The sequence below is a fragment of the Coffea eugenioides genome, chromosome 9 (assembly GCF_003713205.1).
Source record: "Coffea eugenioides isolate CCC68of chromosome 9, Ceug_1.0, whole genome shotgun sequence".
In the NCBI taxonomy this organism is placed as follows: Eukaryota; Viridiplantae; Streptophyta; class Magnoliopsida; order Gentianales; family Rubiaceae; genus Coffea; species Coffea eugenioides.
This window is the reverse complement of record NC_040043.1, coordinates 7522794-7535965: the sequence shown is the minus strand read 5'-3', so window position 1 is coordinate 7535965 and position 13172 is coordinate 7522794. Positions and strand designations below refer to the sequence as shown.

The following is a 13172-nucleotide window of genomic DNA, read 5'->3' as shown; positions in this document are numbered from 1 at the left end:
TCAAAGTCGAGGCAGACGTATTCGGAATCCAAAAAGAAAACATAGACAGAACGGAATCACTTTCTTCAGTGACATATCTATGCCAGAAAAAGAGTGCTTATTCAAATGTCTCGGGATCGAGGACATCAAGACACCAAAATTTTTGCCCCTCTTCATCTCACAGCCCCAGCCCAAGCTCCTCCAGCAGTGCCTCTCTTTTCTTTTCTTTTCTTTTTTTTTCTCTCTCTCCCCCTCTACTTCCCTCCCCTCTCCCCCTCTCCTCCCTAGCCACCCTCCCCCTTCCCCCAGTCGACGTACCAGATCGCGCAGCCATGGTTTCTTCTTTTTTTTTTTTTTGCTTTTTCTCTTCTCCTTTTCTCCATCTCCCTCTCCCCCCTCCTCCCCTTTCCTGCTCTCCTCCCCTTCCCCCTTCCCCTTTGCCTAACGTGGTCGTGTGACCAGATCGCATCTAACCATGGCTGCTGGTTCTCTGGCTTCGGGAAAGGAGTACAGGGGGAGAGGGGAGCAGAGAAGGAGAGGGAGAGGGAGAAGAGGGGAAGAGAAAAAGAAAAAAAAAATTAGCTTGACCATAGCTGCTGAGTCTTCAAAACTGGAGGCAGAGGTGGCGAGGGAGGGAATAGGGAGGAGAAGGAAGAAGAAGAAGAAGAAGAGAGGAAAGAAAAGAAAGAGGAAAGAAAGAAAAAGAAAAAAAAAGAGAAAAAGAAAAAAAATTGGACCATCTGCTGGTTCTTCAAAGCTAGCGGCAGAGGTGACGGGGGAGGGAAGGGGGAGGGGGAAGAAAGAAAAAGAAGAAGAAAAAAGGAAAGAAAAGAAAAAAGGAAAGAAAGAAAAAGAAAAGGAAAAAAAAGTTTTTTATCTCAAAAAATTTTTCCAAAAAACTTCTGCAGTACACTACAGTAAAATTTTAGACAAACTTTCAAAAAACTCAGGTTCCAAACGGGGCCATAAAAAAGTGCTGAAATTGAATCTTTTCAGACATTCAGATATTTTGAGTGTTTGATAAATAAAAATCCATCTGCTGAACTTATTAAGTGGTGTTGAACTTGTGTGTATGTTTTTCAACCCAAGAATCCTAACTGCATACTTAATTCTGATAAGAATCAATAGAATTACTTCAACTATCTTATCTGATCTACCAAATCTACTTTTGTTTGTTAATTATGTTTAAAATTCTTATCTAATTAAACAATTTGATATTCTCTATTTAACGGTTTTCTATTTCTCTTTTCTTCTTTTTTAATAACTTTCACATGTTCTCCATACGTCTCATATAATATATTTCATCTTTTCTATTAATTTGATTTAAAAATAAATATTGTCATTTTCATACCTAACAATTTTAAACTAATTAAATCATAAGGTCTATTTCTCTTTTGAATGAAAAGATATAAGTGCAAAATTGTCAAATTAAACTTATTAAGTATTCAGTTATAAATATTTATCAAACAGTATAAATAAATTTAGTATTAAAATTCAAATATTTATATATTTCTTTTCGGTGTTTAAAATTTAACAAATTAATTATATTTCAGAATTTAGATTCAATTTTATCAGGACCTCAGAAAGTAGAAAATTCATTATCAAATGTCAATTGCACAAAAAGGAAGTCGTTGGAGCAGTGGTTTCTGCCTTTTGGGGTCAGTTTTTTGGGCGCTCTCCCTCAAATGTCACCCTCAAAATTAGAAGCAATCAGCCTATCGCACAGCCGCACCCATCTTCTGCCGTCGTCGGGCCTACCGGAGGCGCCGACAGCCAGCCAGCCAGCCAAATCTGAGGTCCAAGGTCCCACTGTTTGGGGTAGGGCAGTCACCTAAAATCTTGCAGCGGCGTCAGCGCCAGCACCGAATTCGCGGCCAATTCTCCAGGTTACAAGGTTGGTGCCCCACCGTTGCCTTTCCCGGCACTATATCTTCCTCCTGGCATTAGATTCTGCCTCCTTTCTTTGTGTATATTTGTGTGTGGCCATTTTTTTTTCATTTTTTCTCCCTTGTTGAAAATTCCTTATTCTGTGTAGAAATTTTATCCATTTGATTTTATTGGAGTGTCGAAATCATTTGCAATTTTAAGCTTAACAAAGTGTTACTTTTGCCAAAACTATTGCTAAATCCGTTTGAGTACGGTTGAACTGTATATCTGACTAGAGGATGGCTTAAACATAGGATAAACTCAATTTTAGCAGCGAAAGAAAAAAGTTAAGTAGGAGTCCGAACAACTCAACATGCTAATCTGAGTGGAAGGAAAATTAGTTAACAAGGTGCAAATTGGCATAAAGGCACCAATTTGCGCCTCGTGAATTCATAAGAATCTTAGAAGAATGTGCTTTAATTTGAAGTTAGTGAAAATCATGAAGGCAACTGGTTGATAAAAGGAGCAACACATATTGATCTAGATGCTATGGGGATTTTCTAATTTTTTTTGCCCTTCATTGATAATTTCGATGAAGAAAAAGGAGCAATGCAAATTGATCTAGATGCTTTGGGAACTTTCTGATTTTTTTGCCCTACAACTATTTGCCTCTATATTCTGCCATTGTTTTGTTTATTTACTAGTTGACTAGGCGCTCATGTGTTGCATAAGTTTGCCCAGATTTTGCTTTTATATCCATAGAAGAGTTAGTCGGAATTAGTTGGATAGAAACAAAAAGACAAGGAATTAGTTGGCAAAGATGAAGATAGAGAGGTCATGTAGATGCATGGTTGTATATTATATATATAGAAAGGCATTTAAATTTACAGGTCCTATTACCAAAGTGACATATTGTTAATTCAACCTGATGAAGTAGGATTCTGATAACAATTAATTGCTCTTGACCTGTTGAAGTAGTCTGATGACTGGTAGATGATGAAGTTATTTGTAACTTTGGAAGTCTTCTGCAGGAAGCTTCTCTTTGCACACAACACATCATACAGTAGTGGTACAATAGCCAGTTGATCTTCATTTGGTTGTTGATACTGCATCCAATGTAGAAAAAGTGCTATGTGGCAAAATCAAACTTCTCAGCCATAATCGGATCAACTGTAGCATTGCCAATATAGTATGTGCAATGCAAGTGTAGCAAATCATTTAGGATATCTACATCAGGGTAGTACATGAGACCTTGAATTGTCTTTTCTGCTTTAGCTAAATGTGAAAATTTCGACAGTTTTATGTTGCAGTATAACATAGTGAAATAGATTACCACAAAAATGAAGAGGGCGAAGTGTGATTTAATTGTTTATGATATAAACAAACACACATGTCAAACAAAACTGATTGTAACTGCAGAATTACAGATTCCAGGAATGTCAGGCATTAGGAGTGTGCAAGTCAAATATGTAGTTATATATCTAAATGTCAATAATCATCAGTAGCGCGAAATATCACAAAAATTGGCTTCAGAGCACTGCCAAATGGTATATCTCTAAACTTGATGTGGGACAAGATGGGTGAGATCTTGCCTACTAGTGGGAGCAGAAGAACAAGGATCTTGAGACTGTTTTGGGGCTGTGAACATTACCGTGGACAGTGACGTGGTGAGAAAAGAGGGGAAGAAGCGGAGAAGCTAGGAGAAAGAAGAACAACACAACTAATAAACCAAAACTCAATCTCTATAAAGCTCCCCGGGGCTTGGTCTGGTGGCATGGGGCTGCTGAAGATGGGGTGTTGTCCCTGGTTCGAGTCTCGCCGCCAGCAAGTTGCGGGGGGCAGGGGATTAGTCTGCGGGGTTCACTCCCTGCCGGAAACCCTAAAAAAAAAAAAAATTCCTCTATAAACATAAGTATGACGTAGAAACATAAGTATTTATAAAGTAAAAAGCTACCTAAAACTCCTATTTCCATATTCTAAATAGGAAAATAGCTAATTGTAGAACTCTAGAACTTTCGGGAACTTTCCCATTCCCTATAAGAATGACTTGAACAACATACCTGATATTGTAGATAACTCAAAAAGGCCCAAAATGACTGACATTCTGGAAATTTCGAGTGACGGAGGAAAGACCAAAATTTTTAAGGCCTAATAATAGAAACTACTAAACAAGCAGAGAACTTTGACCATGTTAGACTCTAGGAATCACCATGGACAGACTCCTTGAGACCAAAACTTCTTCTTTTTTGGGAAAGGATCTTTTAGTTTATTCTTAGCTTCCAAGGACAAGAATATTTATCCAACCAACTTATGGTTGGGAAATTAGTGGAGAAATTAGTAGAGAAAAAGATAGGGAAGGGAAACCAGTTATTATCGATTTTTGCTGATTAGAACTTGAAGCTTCCAAAATATTGTTGCCAGCTGTGTCAATTGGCTGCTAACCCAGCAATAAAGCTTCAATTCAACTGGTTCAATGAGCCATGCTCTCTAATGTAGAGAGAAAATATTGTAAAGCTTCTAAATTTTATTTCTTTTCACTTTCATGCACTTTTATCTTTTAACAAAGCAACTTCTTTTGGACGTCCTTTCAAAATCTTTCGAGAAAGTCTCAAAGTTTGAAAAGAGTTCTGCATTTGTAACCATATTGGTCAAAGAAGAAGAAGAAAATATGGCTGACCAAGAGGAAGAAAGTTTGGGCTCTAAATACCAGACTCATATAGGACAAGCTGGATGAGATCTTGCCTACTTGCGTGAGCGGAAGAAAGAGAGGAACTTGGGACTCTTTCCAGGCTGTGAACGGTAACCATGAACAGAAACATGGGAACGAAAGAGGGGAAGAAGTAGAGAAAAATTCTTGGTGACTGTGAATCATGGACTATGGTACTGATTTCATAATTCTGAATTGGATGTCTTGTGTTTTAGTGCAGTGAGTTGTCCAGGGATAAAACTAGTAAGGAATCTCATATGATGCCATGACATTTTCGTGGGGTTGCTTGGCAATGTTGCTTTTGACTTATCTTCAATTTGGGCATTGAAGCCATGGCGAGACATGCAGACATAGAACCAGTACATGGCTATTATTTACAGCTTTTAGTATTTTGTGTGTTAGAATTTGCGAGTTGGAGGTATCATTATTAGAAATTTAATAACCTAGTTGGATTCTCAACTTACATAACTACCTTCTCTTAAATTCTATTCAAGGAAGTTAAAGTGGTCTTTTTGGAGTGCTTGTGGGTCAGTCCCATAGGCTTGTGGCAGTTGTTGGATGTCATACTCAGTTTATAGTAAAGTAGTTAACATATCGCAAATACTTTGCACCATTCACAGTCTAGCAATGTCTTTGAAGTCACTACAAAAACACCATATAATGGCCTCATACTAAAATAAACTGCTGGTATAAGGGATTTCAGAGATATGGCCTCATGCTAATATAAATTGCTGGTGTAAGGGATTCCAGTCTCTGGAATCCAAGAATCCCCAGTAATAAAATTAGAAACTGTGAAAGGAATGACTTCCTCGGACTGATTCAATGCTTTATATCCCACCCATGAAATTCGTCTCCTTGTTCCTGCGCCAGGGCCCCAATTACCGTATTCTATATAGGTTAGCTCATCTGTGCGATGGCCTGGCCACTCGTACCACCCAGCTGGGTCTATGATGTTATCCAGGAAGGATTGCATCACAATCACGGTCGACCATGCAAACCATGGTCTTCCAAGAAAAGCGTGAACCTGTGATTTGTTGGACTGTAAATCCGGGACTGCTGTCAAAGTGGAATTTTGAATGACAAATCCACTAACTTGACCGGGTAACGGTTTTCCCTGTGCAGTGAAAGTAATAATGCGGTTAGGCAACCGCGCATAGAAGTTGCAGCTTTGAAAGACTGCTGCAGCCTCGCCAAACACAAAATCAACAGTGCCATAGATTTCACACTCCTTATAAAATTGCTTGCCCAACTTTGCATAGAGCGTGTCATGGTACCCTAAAAATGTACATCTGTAAAATGATGATTGATTAGACTCGGACATTAGGGCAACAGCTTGACTGCCTTCTCCTGCTGAGTTCTCGAAAGTAATGTACTTTGCTGAGAATTTATCACCTTTAACAGCTGCAAACAATGTCATGTAATGGCATTTTAATAAGCTTGATATGCTATGAAATGGATAAAGAAAAGATAAAGTTTATGAAAAAGAAAAAAGAAAGGAAAAGAAATCGTAAATACAGCTTGCTGAAAATTTTAAATCCTATATGCAATATTTTTTCCACTGCGAAACCAAAATGAACATCTAAATCTTCATCTTCCAAGACCATGCAACGTGAAAATATCTATATGAATATACGATCTTTGAATATTCTTTCTACTGATAGAGTTGGTAGTATTATTGCCAAAGAAGTAAGCTTTCTGCAAAGAAGTTGGTACTATTTACGATGGGGGAGTATTTCATCGTCCAGTCTGTCTTATTAAATTTAGGCATTGTACTGTGTAGAATGTATGAATTACATAATCTTAATAACGCAGCATGGTGTATGTGAAATTGTAGTAGTACTCCAAAGAGAATAGATTGCTGCAAGAAGCAAATGAGCTTGAAGAATTAAAGCTTTGAAATTTGAAAGCCACTGTAACTTTGTAGAGCTAGACATGGTAGAGGGTACATACTATGTGGGAAGATACAAAGCGCGCATGTTTGATATTGTTGAAATCTTGTGTTTGATATGGATATAGGCAACAATTAAATGCTGAGCTTGCATTTCTGTAAGTGTGCTTGCATTTTGTTGTTCAACCTTTTTTACCTTCTCCAGTTGTAGGCATGCTTTATTTGGTTATATTTACATGGCTTAGGATACTTCTACAAGCTTATGAACCACTATGATTTCCTTAGGCTTCTTTGTGTAAGTGCATCGATTTTGCCCATTGGGTAATTGTTATCAGATAACTCAGTTTTGCCCATTGGGTAGTGTAAGTACATGCTTGTAGGCCCTCAAAAATATTCATTTAAACCTCACTTGGAAGAATGAATATGAAGAAATAGGACAAAGCAGTGAGGTTTAATATGATAAACAAAACAAAACAAGCTTTAAGGCCTTTAGATAAAAGGACAAAATTGCAAGGTGAGAAAGGGCGAGAGTAAGAACATAAATTGAGAGGATAAATTTCTGATAATTGTTTTCTCACATGCAAATAATCTGGCAACTAGGCCTTTATGTAAAACTAAGATAAAACCATTCCTTATCTGACTTTAGTACCATAACACACACGGACTCAATAACATAGACAATATTGATATCAAATTCTAGCTAATAAAGTTTCTGAAACACAAAGCCATATCACCTAAATAATTGGAATAGACTTGTTTAAACCTACTAGAAGGCTTCTTTGCTGCATTAAAAGGAGAGCTTCAATGAACTGCAACAGACAAATGGTGAAGTTCTATAGGGCAGTGAAGAAAAAAGAAGTTAAAAGAAACAAAAGGAAGGCTTCTGATGTCCCCTGTTTTTCCCACTCTGCTTTTTACTACTCATCTTTACATTAAAATTCACCATTTACATGTTAAAAAAGCTGAAATGTTGTGATCCTACTAAAGCAAAAGTAGAAAGCATAAATCGCAGTCAGAAGTCCTTACAAACAGTGGCAGTTTCGTAAGTTTTGAACTCAGGGAATCTCCTGTTCATTGTGATTTTGGTTAAATTTTCACCGTCTCCAATCAAAGCTATATTTGTCTTATTTCCCCACACTTCGACAATCTCCTCATAAATACCCGCCTCCACATGAATGTAGTACCTGGATTGACTCTGAATGGGTGCCGATGCAATGGCATCCATTATCCGTCTATATGCTCCAGGTCTTGTCTTGGACACAGTTGCATTAAACATAATGCCATTTCCATGAATGTTGCTTGATTTCTTTTGTCCTTTCAGCTGGAAATGTATGGAGATGTAAACAGATATAACCATAACCAATGCAATCACAATGATCACTAAAGCGCCCTTGGCCATAGCTCCCTATCTACACCTGGTGATTAGTGGTCGATGCAAATAGCTGCCTGAGCGTTCTTTTTGTTAAGTAGTTGGTTGCAGGGATGAGTTGCAATTCCAACCTATCACCTGGAGATGTTGCTGATAGGCTAAAAGTGTATCTCTCAGGCACGAGTAAAAGAGGCAGATGACTACTTCAATGATGTCTCAAGACAGTTTGAAAAACATTCAAAGCTTATGGTGCTCTTTCAAGTTGCTATGCCAAGAAGTTGATGAAGAAAACTGAGGAACTTATGCAGAGAATGACAGCATCTCGTTGTAACACAAAAGTTATCATACATGAAAGTGCTTAACCTCTAATTTGAGTTGTGATAGACTAAGAGACTTAGAGAAGTTTATGGAAGAAATGGAAACAGAAGGCATTTTGTTGCAGCAACTTTGAGTACTACGTCTTGTTGAAAGCATATGCTACTGATTATTATACTAAAGCCACAGGAAAACACTTGAAGAAAATCGAGATGGAGGCTCTAGTTCATGCGGGATACAACATTTGTTTTTCATGGCAGCAAAGGAATGCTTAAGAGCTAGCCTGGTAAAAAAGTCTTCTGAGATACTAAACAAGGCAGAGACACTCAAGGGGGGAGCAAAGTGTACGGTATACATTCATGAACTTCTCCTTGGTATGCATTTGCATTCGACTAGCAAGAACTAGAATGAAGTCGTCAACTCTGGCATCTGTGCAACAAGAGGGGCTATGTAAGCAACTCAGAGCATCAAGACATGATACGATTTTCAATCAGTTTGGATGACATTCAAGGAGCTGAAAACATTTTCCAGGAAGGTGAATCTGTGAAAACCCACCGCTTATGACTCGGATATTTTTGAGGACAAGTTTAATGCTTATGCTAAAATGAGATTGCTGGGAGAGGCAGCAGCAGTGGTACGAAGCTGTGGTGAGTGGAATGAAGGTTCCTGCGGAGGCATGGGACCAACTAGCATATCTATACTACAAAGATAATCAGATGAAGAAGCCTGTTGATGCAATGACGAAGGCCTTTCTATTGTGAAGGCATTTCTATTGTGAAGGCATTTGTTGGACATTAAACCGCATTAACATGTATTGCATGTTTTGAGTATTTAAAAGAAAATGGAGATGCAGAAGTTTACTGATACTGATGGGAACGATATCATGATTGCCAAGGAATTGGGTAGATTTAAAATTGTTACCTTAGTCCTAAAAAAGGAAATAAAAGACTAGCTATCTGTTATTGTGTTTGTATTTTTATTCTATCTTGGTTTTCAGACATAATGTTTCATTATTTCTGGCGGTAACCTACTATAGCCAACTGAAACTTTAATCCTTACCCAAAAAAGGATGATTTGGTTGTTGAATTGCTTTGAGTGTATAATGCAAATGGATAAAAACCATTTGAGGCCAATGGACATCTTTGGGGGTAACGAAGAATTGCGAATGGATAAAACCATTTCAGGCTAATGGACGTCTTTGGGGATAATGACCTGAAACTGCCTGCTACATAAAAATATGCTTGATATTCAGAACATGATTTACTTCCTGCGAAGACCTGTCATGCAATGAATCATCTGGGGGCTTTCCTCCTTGGTCGGTGATCACAACTTACGACCGTAAGTAGGCACAAAAACAATAATGAATAGTTTTTTATTTTAGTTTTTGAATATTAGACTTAGCTGCCTTCATTTGAATGCAGTAACTTTACGGCCAACAACTCCACATAATTAGATTCTAACAGCAGATGAATGCAAGAAATCATTCATATTGGGGATGATGACCTGAAACTGCCTGCTAAATAAAAATATGCTTGATATTCACAACATGATTTATTTGCTGCAAAGGCCTGTCATGCAATGAATCATCTTGGGGCTTCCTTCTTGGTCAGTGATCACAACTTACAACTGTAAGTAGGCACAGAAATAATAATGAATATTTTTTGTTTTGAGTTTTTGAATATTAGACTTAATTGCCTTGATTATAATGCAGTAACTTGATGGCCAATAGCTCCACATTATCAGATTCTAACAGCAGATGAATGCAAGAAATCATTCATATATTTAGTGATTATAAAGTGAGTGAAAGGATATTTCTATACTTTTTGGAATAGCAATCATGATCGAATTCTTTAGCTGCTGTTTAATTTTCCGTGTACCCTTGTGTTATAGTAGTATTTGGCCAAGAAAACTGCTAAGGCCTGACTAATGGATGTTAACAGATATACATTTATGAATATTTAATGTCCATTTGTAGAAAAACTATGCTTACGTGAGCTTGAGCGTTAGTCAAGGATACTCCAGAGTTCAGAGTAGCATTGACTTTGTCTTCTGGACTGAAATTGCAAAAATACAAGAGTGAGTTATCAGTCAAACTGTGGTTTCCTGTGGAATTACTTTAGTATTTCAACTCAAAAGTCAAACTGGCTTTAGACAAAAAAAAAAAGAGTTATCAGTCATTACCATATAAAACCAACAGCGCATTTATGCATAACCTTGACAACTACGCAATTCCACCATAATTTACAGAGATTAAAATCTTCCAACATACTGATTGATGCAAATTGAACTGCTAAAGTTTCTGATTTTTCGATTATTACTAAACATTCCAGAGTCCAAGTGCGATAATAGGCTGACCAAGCCAATAGGCTACATTGGTACAGAATACTTTGGTCTACATGTATTGACAGTGAAGAGTGTTGATGTCTCTGGTCTTGGGGCAGTAGTATTAGAACTTTTGACGGGGAAAAGGGCTATTTAACAATGGCTAGCTGCGATAAATCTATATTTCCTCTAGCAGCAACGGTATTTTGCTCAGTATCAATGGTAAGCATGCCATAACATTGTAGCAAATCACCTGCAAATCACCAACCCTGCTCATGCAGAAAAAAATTAGTCCCTGCTCATGAAGGTAATTCAAACGTAATGTCCATCCAAACTTGGAATTGTCAATCAAGTGCACGGTACGATTATGTTAATATCAATTCAGAAATAGTGAATATATGATAGACAGAAACATCTGCACCGTATCCATTAGTAGAGTTCAATACAGTATAAGAGATAATATTATTATATTTGGACATAGTTTTTTAATTTCATTCTCTCTTCTAAAATGGCATCTTACTAAAAACTCAAGGCTATGGAGGCAGCAGTTCATTGGATGAGCAAAAAGCTAGATGAGTCCTTTTTTGTGTCAAAGAGAACAACATTTTATCTACCTAGCATGACATGTCCAAATTGCACGAATGATCCAGGTAATAATGATATTCATTGAAATAATTCACAAGATTTTACTCGTCCATAATATCAAATCCATAGATAGGTTGCATCTGAAATGATCTATTCTATACGAGTATAGGCAAGAAGACATCCTTCCAATTGAAGAACAAGCCATTGAGTCCTTCAATCAAATCAATTTGAAGTAAATAGAGGGCTACTTTCTTTGTTTCAAGAAAATTACAAAGACCGTAACCTCTTTTTATTTCCAAAAATGATGTAACGGATTTCAGCTTTGGCCTTATTTATCAAGTGGCATTTGTTATTTAATTATTAGGCTATATTTTTACTCCTTGTGTAATTGTATAGTCTGTTATATTTTGATTGGTTTAGATAATCAATCCTAAATTCTGAAAATTCAAAGAATTTAGGGCGTGATAACATTGATTAATGTTTATTTTTCACCGAGACAACATATATTATATTTTGTTCTTTATTGAAACATCTAGAAAAAGTTTGTGACATACTATTGATCAGTTTCTTCATTAAACTTAAGATAAATGACCCTTTAGTCCAGTACTCTCTTGTAGCCAAACTAATGAGCTATTATGCTCCGCTCCCTTCTGGTAAATTATCCACTTTTATCAATCGATGAATTTTCACATTTTGTCTGAAAAAAATGATATTAACTTATTTCTCTTTCAGGAAAAAAATTGCCAAATTTTGTTGTTATGAAAATATGGTTGTCACCATGAATTATGTATCAGATTCATGATCATTTGTTTCTTCTTGTTGTACTACCTATATGGATAGTCAAGGCAATCTCAAGTTATATGATTATCATCCTTTGCAATTGCAAAACAAATTCAAAAAATATGAAAATTAGTGACATAGTATTTAGTTCAAATCAATGTATTTTTATCAATCAATTTATCCAATAGTAAGTGATTTTGTTACAGCTTGAGCAAGGAAAAAGTTGTAATTGGACTTGATGGGTGTTTGGGTTATTCAGATAATTTTCAACTTATTTATTTGTACTAGTATAAATCAGTTGATCCAACTTATCAATTCATACTGATATAAATGGGTTGATCTAAGTATAATAATAATAAAATTTCTATCAGAACTTGTTCGTATTACCTAAATTGCCACTTCGCAATTGTTTTATTTGCTTGCAACTTAATGTTCTAATCACCCAAATTGGCACTTTGCTATTATTATATTTACTTGCAACTTAATGAGTTACCTTACTAACCAAACAATTTTGCGTGTTTTGTAGTTCATGAATTCAAGGTCAAAAAGTTTGAAGAAAATTTGTGAAATGACCAAATGGAAATAAAGAAATTTTACCTTTTAGCAATTATGAAAAGAAAAGGATAAAAGAGACCACATGGCACTTGAATTACAAGACGGTATTTTTTAACTTAATTTTTTTTAACACATTTGTTGTCTTCACTCCTATTATTTTTCCCGCTAATTTTCTTTTCTTGGTGCATTTGGGTGGTTAATCAATTAAAAATGGTAAAAAGTTTCGAAGTTATTACTCGATGACCCAAATTTCAAACTTTTTTTCAACTCCAATTATCAAACATTTAAATAGTGAATTCATGAATTTTCAATATAACCGGTAATTGTTTAATTCAATTGTATTTTCTTTTTTAAATTTGTTTTTATTTATGTCCTCCTACCAAATCCATAATCCAAACAAAGGATTTACCTTCTTTGGATCTTTTTTCATTTCCCCAGTACTTTCCTTTGTCAACCAAACAAGAGAAAAGAATATGGGTTTGCAAGGAACCTACTTTCCATTCTTTTACTTTCCTTTCCTCGGTGGCCTCCTGGAACTAGGCCAGACTTGTGAACAGAGGGCTATGGCTCATAGAGGACGTTGACCATCTTTTCTGGTAATCATTCCGAATCCGTTGTTTATCTAGTTGCAGCACTCTACAAGGCCGGTGACCATCTTGTTTGAAGGGGCAACTTTTTGTTAGCCATTCTTCCTTTCAAAACACCCACAATTGATTTAAAGTCTATAGGCACTAGGACCCTAATGACCCATTTGCATTATGATGCTTTGATTCGAAATAAAATTCCACCAAAATTTCAGGCACAAG

The 13172-nt window shown here is 36.5% G+C and overlaps 1 long non-coding RNA gene across 1 annotated transcript; it reads left to right on the top strand.

The window, feature by feature from the left end:
• The first annotated feature begins 1647 nt into the window (after window positions 1-1647).
• LOC113781965 lies at window positions 1648-9210 on the top strand. Its single transcript, XR_003469780.1, has 2 exons — window positions 1648-1873; window positions 7762-9210. It is a non-coding gene; the product is annotated as an uncharacterized LOC113781965 (long non-coding RNA).
• Window positions 9211-13172: the final 3962 nt, after the last annotated feature.